A 6,000-nucleotide genomic window follows, 5' to 3' on the forward strand; every position below is an offset into this window, starting at 1 on the left:
AAACTGAAAAAGCAGGTATGAGGCACAGAAGCAGAAATGAACCCCTGACGTCTACATTTGGGGTCTGAACACCAAGCGAGGGCTGCATTTGCCAGGTCTACCCCGGGGTCTACTGTTGTTGGTTTATTTTTGCTTTTCCAAAATGTAATATGGATTTTCTGGGGATGTTTTTTTCTAAAAGGACCAAAGACAGTACATGATTAAAACTTTTAAAAGACATATCTTTAAAATTCCATGGTAGCATTTAAAAATCTTTCAAACTATTTTTTTGTTCATAAGTAGATTTTATTTTTCCCCACAAAAATGGAATCACAGACAAGATACTGTGTTTTATTGACTTGTTTTCTTCAAAAAACTGTTAGCCGGGCATAGTGGTGCACACCTGTAATCCCAGCGGCCCAGGGAGGCTGAGGCAGGAGGATCAAGAGTTCAAAGCCAGCCTCAGCAAAAGTGAGGCCCTAAGCAACTCAGTGAGGCTCTGTCTCTAAATAAAATACAAAATAGGGCTGGGGATGTGGCTCAGTGGTCAAGTGCCCCTGGGTTCAATCCCTGGTACCCCCCCAAAAATCTGTTACCGTTCTTTTGCTGCTGATTATATCACTAGTTCTTAGGCAAACCAGGTAAACTATTAATACAGCCAGAAACGATCCACCCCAGCCTCCTGGGAGATGAACTTGACTCAGCACAGGGAGATAACTCGTCTCTCCCTGTAAACAGGGCTGTGAAGCACTCAAGCCCTGAGATGAAAGAGAGGCAGACGGCTGAATCAGCACTCAGGTCTGAGAGCCTGTTTTATGAAGCATGCGTGGGTCAAATGTCACCAGATGAAAAGAAAGGACTTCTGTTGAGGAGGCCCATATCCCTCCCTGCAGCCCTTCTCGCCTACCCCAGCTTGAGGCGGAGGAATCTGTGAAAGCAACTTCCTCAGAGAGCCCCAGGGCTCCAGGAGCAGCAGGACCTTACTCTGGGCCTGGGGTTGTGGCTCAGTGGGAGAGGCCCTGGGTTCCTTCCCCAGCTCTGAAACTTTACTGTCTTTGGAGAACTAACTAACTCACTTTCTTTCTTTCCTTTTTTTTTTTTTTTTTTTGGAGACAGGGTCATGCTAAATTGCTTAGGGCCTCACTAAATTGCTGAGTCTGGCCTCAAATTTCTGATCCTCCTGCCTCAGCTTCCCAAATCTGGGATTACAAATGTATGCCACCACATCCTGGGGGAGACCAATGTCTGGGTCTCTGAATATGAAAAGCAATGTGGATAGGAGATCTCCTGCTGCAGGCGAGCTGTGTGTTGTGTTTGCCCTCTGGGGATAGGAAGCATCGAGCTCAAGGCCCACCTTGACCTAAGTGGAATGAATGAGCTGGACATTACTGGTCCTCACCCTGTCCCTGTCCCTTTCCAGTGAAGGAACCCCCTTGGTTGGCCAAACGTCAGACTTTGCAAGGCAATAAACAGCCTATAAACGTCCTAAGAAAGAAAGCTCAGGAAGGAGGAAGCGCTAATTAAGGAAATCCTGAATGTTCCGAGCCTGCCCATGATTAAGAGGCACATAATAACAGCCAAAGTGAAGAAGCTTATAAATCACCCGTAGCTGGGGGTGGGGCGGGCAGCAGGAGCCCCGGGTTCACTTGTGGGGTTAAGGGAGCCTGCCTGCTCCCCGCGGTTGCCCAATGCCAGGCAGATGGTCCCTCCCTGTTTTACTGGGAGAGGTAAGTGTGAGGGAGGTGCACCGTCACCCACAAATCAGAGCGATACTTGCTCTGGGCCACAGAGGGAAGTGGGCCACGGGGGAACGCGGGAACCCAGCTTTGTCTTGGGATTGCGCTCCCTTTCCCTCTCCTAAGGCTCACCCTACCCCCTCCAGCAAACACATTATGAAACAGGAAGGATCCAAGGGCAGGGAACAGGACCAGAGCAGCTGACTCACGGGCAGGCGGGGGCTTTGGTGGAATTCGCTTTCCATCAAGGATTCATTCACCTTGGATGGTCTTTCAATTGAGGGCTTCGTGTAGGCAAAATGGGAACCCCTGACTCAGGCAGGATTCTGCGATCCAGGATCTGGATGCAAACGGAAAATGTATGCTCAGATGCTGCCTGTGGTACGTCCAAGACCAACAGGCCCCTGATACCCGAGGTCTGTGTCCTCATGACTTCCCATCAGTGAAGGCCAGCAGCAGCAGCCAGGGCAGAAGGTGGCACCTGACCCTCCCTGCACCCGGGGGGCCCCAGGCACTGGTAGACATATTCCCTTTTCTAGTTCTCACAATAAATCCAGGAATAAACCCAGGCTCAGCGAGGTGACGTGACCACCAGGATCACACAGTGTCAGAGCCAGGAGCGGGCGCAGGGCTGCTGGATTCCAAGCCTGGGTCCTTCGTGGCCGCTTCCAATGTGATTGTGATGCTGTTGGGATGCAAACTGGGGCCGAGGTGCACATCCGGGCCTCAGAGCCGGAAAGACCCTGGGGCTGTCTGGGCCACCTATTTTAGGGTGAGTCGCTTCACCTCCCAGAGTGCCTGTTTTTTTCTGCTGTAAAATGGGGGAATAGCACCATTTGTGAGGATTCAGTAGGACACTTCACTTCAGGGGCTCAGCCCACTCAGGAAGTCATCTGTCACTGCAGGCTGATGTGGGCTGGGGTGGTGGCTTCTGGGGCACTGGGCAGGAGGAGCTGAGGAGGAGCCCAGCAGGGCCTTTAGGAACTGCACAAAGTGGGCTCATTATTTCCACAATTTTGGTGAAACCCATAATTGTAACCCCCGCTGGGGCCCCTGGTCCTGGGACACTGAGAGCATCTCCCAGGCTCCGGGATCAGGTCTCTTCACTGTGTGGACGGCTGGCACAGGGTGCGGGGTGCGGGGAGGGACACTTGTCAGTCAGCAGCTTGCACCCAAAACTACACCAAAGATCACCCACCCAAAGGGAGAAGGGGAACCCTCTCAGAGATGGGCGCCCTAGCATTTCGGCCCAGGCTTCAGTGGGTGCCCCCCGAGCTCATATGTAATATGCTGAATTTGAGCCAAGTTCCTCCCACTGAGCTCTTGCCACATGCCATGCTCTGGGCTGGCACGCTTCACGTGGCTGGCACGTTCCCATGGGCCAGACTCTGCTCTGAGCACTTCCTGTGTATTAACTCATCCAGCAAGGGAGGTGAGTCCATTATCACTCCGTTTTTACCGACAGGGAACTGAGGCTCAGAGACATCCAGTAACCTATCGAGGCCACAGGGCTAGAGAGTGAAGCAGCTTCATCTCCAGGTGGGGCTGTCTGGACCTGGCCACATATTTCATTACTGCTTCTCTCTCCTCAGAGCCATTGTTATTGTCCCCAAGCAGAGGCCCAGAGGTGACCTAAACCAGTCTATGTCACAGCCACACTCAGCTTGTCCTAACACACTGCCCGCGTTCTGACTGTGGGGGGGTCTTCTCTCAGGTGGACATAAATGACGTGAGGTGGGGGAGACAGAGGCAGATGCCCAGGGACAACCACAGTCTATTGTCCTCAATTTATGGATGAGGAAATGAAGTCCCCAGAGGTGAGGTCCCTGCCCTGCCAGTGAGCAATGGGGCAGAGGCTTGAACCCCTGGCTCCTGAGCCGGAGCCCTGGGGCATCCCATGTTCTACTCTGGGGAATTCACTCTGGGTCTTGGAGGTGACTGGTTGCCAGGTCACTTAGAGAACATTTGTGGTGGGCCACGGGGACAAGAGCCCAAGCTGAGGAGCTCCCTGTTCTCCTGCATTTCAGTATCTGGTGGGAGGGCCCGAGGAGGCAGCCCAGCCGCTGGGTCGTGGGGGGTGAGGGTGGGGGGTGGACGAGCAAGACTTGGTCACTGAAGCCGGGAGGTGCAGGAGGCACCCGGCAGGGACAGCCAGGGGGGGCTTTGCAGGTGAGGCTGGCGACGAAGTTGGACTTGGAGAGGTGGGAAACTGCCCCGGCAGGGCCTGGGGAGACGGAAGGGGCTGCGGGGAAGGCCTGGGGACAGCAAAGCCCAGGGCGTGGCGGGGGACCCGGAGGAACTGGGCTGGGTGCAGGATGGGTGCAGGGAGGGAAGTGGAAGGAGACCAGGGGAAGGGTCTGTCACAAGCCGACCACAGAGGACAGGAAAGACGAGCGAAGGGGTGGGCACTCAAGGATTGGGGAGCAGGATGGGCCAGCCCCGTGTTCCCACCTCACTGTGGGGGGTCAGCCTCCTGAACGCTTGAAGGGACAAGCCATGGTGGTCCTGGCCACGGGGGCCTCCTCTGGAGCCAGCTGCCCGGGTCCAACCAGCCCTGGGGACTCGGCCGTACCACTGTGCTTCTGCACGTTTCGGTTTCCTTATCTGTAAACTAGGGACATACCACTTACCTCCTGGGATTGACGCTAGGGTTAATTAGCTACTAGGCTCAGGAGGCACAGGACAGAGCCAGTCACCTAGTAGGACACCTAACGAGCTGGCGCTGACCGCGTATCAACCAATGCCCCCGGCCACTGCGCTTTCTTCTGGCCATCAGGGAAGAAGGGGCTTCAGGGGGTTCCATTTCATTCGACAGCTACTCACGGGCCATGGCCCACCCCACCCCGACCCCGTTCTTCTGAGGTCAGACGCTCAGTGCCCCCTGGGTGCCCATCCTTGATTTCAGCTCACACCACTCACAGGTCCCTGGTCCAGGCCAGGCCCTGTGCTGACCACGGCAAAGCCCTGCGTGGAAGTGGCAGCCCTGCCCTGAGCCAGGGCTTCTGACTGTTAACCATGACCCAAGGGAGGGTGTGGAGCAGGCTCCTGGGAATCCTGAGGAAAGAGTGGAGACCCAGGGCCATGCAGAAGAGCAGAGAGGGAGGAGAAAGCTGTCATTTCAAAGGAGGAATGTCCCGACATGGCCTGGCGTCGTGAAGTCTTTTTTATTTTTGTGTTGGGTATTGAACCCAGGGCCACGGGCATGCGAGGCCCCTGAGCCAGAGCCCCAGCCTTTTTTATTTTATGTTGAGACAATCTCACTAAGTTGCCCAGGGTGGCCTCGAACTTATGATCCTCCTGCCTCAGTCTCCAGGTAGCTGGGATTACGGGCATGTGTGGCCCCGCTGGCCCCCGCCCCCCGTGCAGGGCAAGACATCATTTTATTGACAACCATCTTCCACACTCAGATGATTGTCTCAATAACCAGAGGGGACGGATGGGGAACAGAGTAGCTGAACGTGAGGCCAGCACGGAGTTCTGGTGCAGAAAGCCCTTCCCCAAACCAAGGTGGAACCCCTGCCTACCCCAGGGTACGCCCACGTGGTCACAGGGTCACCATGATGGTAACGATGGCTGGTTCTGAGCACCCTACTGCGTGTCAGGCATTGAGCTTGGCATTTCATAGACATCCTTGACCCCTCATGTAACCCTCAGGGCCATCTGTGAAGGGAAGGAAACCCAGCTCAGACGCTGACACCCAGGAGCAGCCTTGTGGCCTGGTGCAGGTACCAGTGCGCCTGCAGAACACCAAATGGAACCTTCAAAGGGGGAGGAAGGCTGAGTCTGCACCGTTGATCCTCATTATATGCAGATTCTATGTTTTAAAATCTGCCTACTTGATAAAATATTTTTATGACACTCCCTTCCCCCAATCAATAATTATGGTGCTTTTACCGTCATTCACATACAGACAGAGCGACCCAAACTCAGGACCACTGTGTTCCTCAGTGTGTACAGTCCCAGCTGAGGTCCAACAGAGTGACAGTCTGCCCTCTTGTTTAAGACAAGTGGTATTAAATAAGATGTCTTTATTTAATAGGAGAATCACATAATACAAAGTTACATATTGATCCATGTGTGGGGTGCACGCCTGTAATCTCAGCAACTTGTTGGGACTGAGGCAGGAGGATCACAAGTTTGAGGCCAGCCTCAGCAACTTATTGAGGCCCTGTCCCACAGTAAAAACTAACAAGGTCTGTAGGTTGGTGGCAAAATGCCCCTGGGTTCAATCGTCAGTCCAAAAAAAAAAAAAGGTATAAATTTCTCGGTTGATGAAAATGTTGTG

Source organism: Callospermophilus lateralis, chromosome 7 (genome assembly GCF_048772815.1).
Source record: "Callospermophilus lateralis isolate mCalLat2 chromosome 7, mCalLat2.hap1, whole genome shotgun sequence".
Classification (NCBI taxonomy): domain Eukaryota; kingdom Metazoa; phylum Chordata; class Mammalia; order Rodentia; family Sciuridae; genus Callospermophilus; species Callospermophilus lateralis.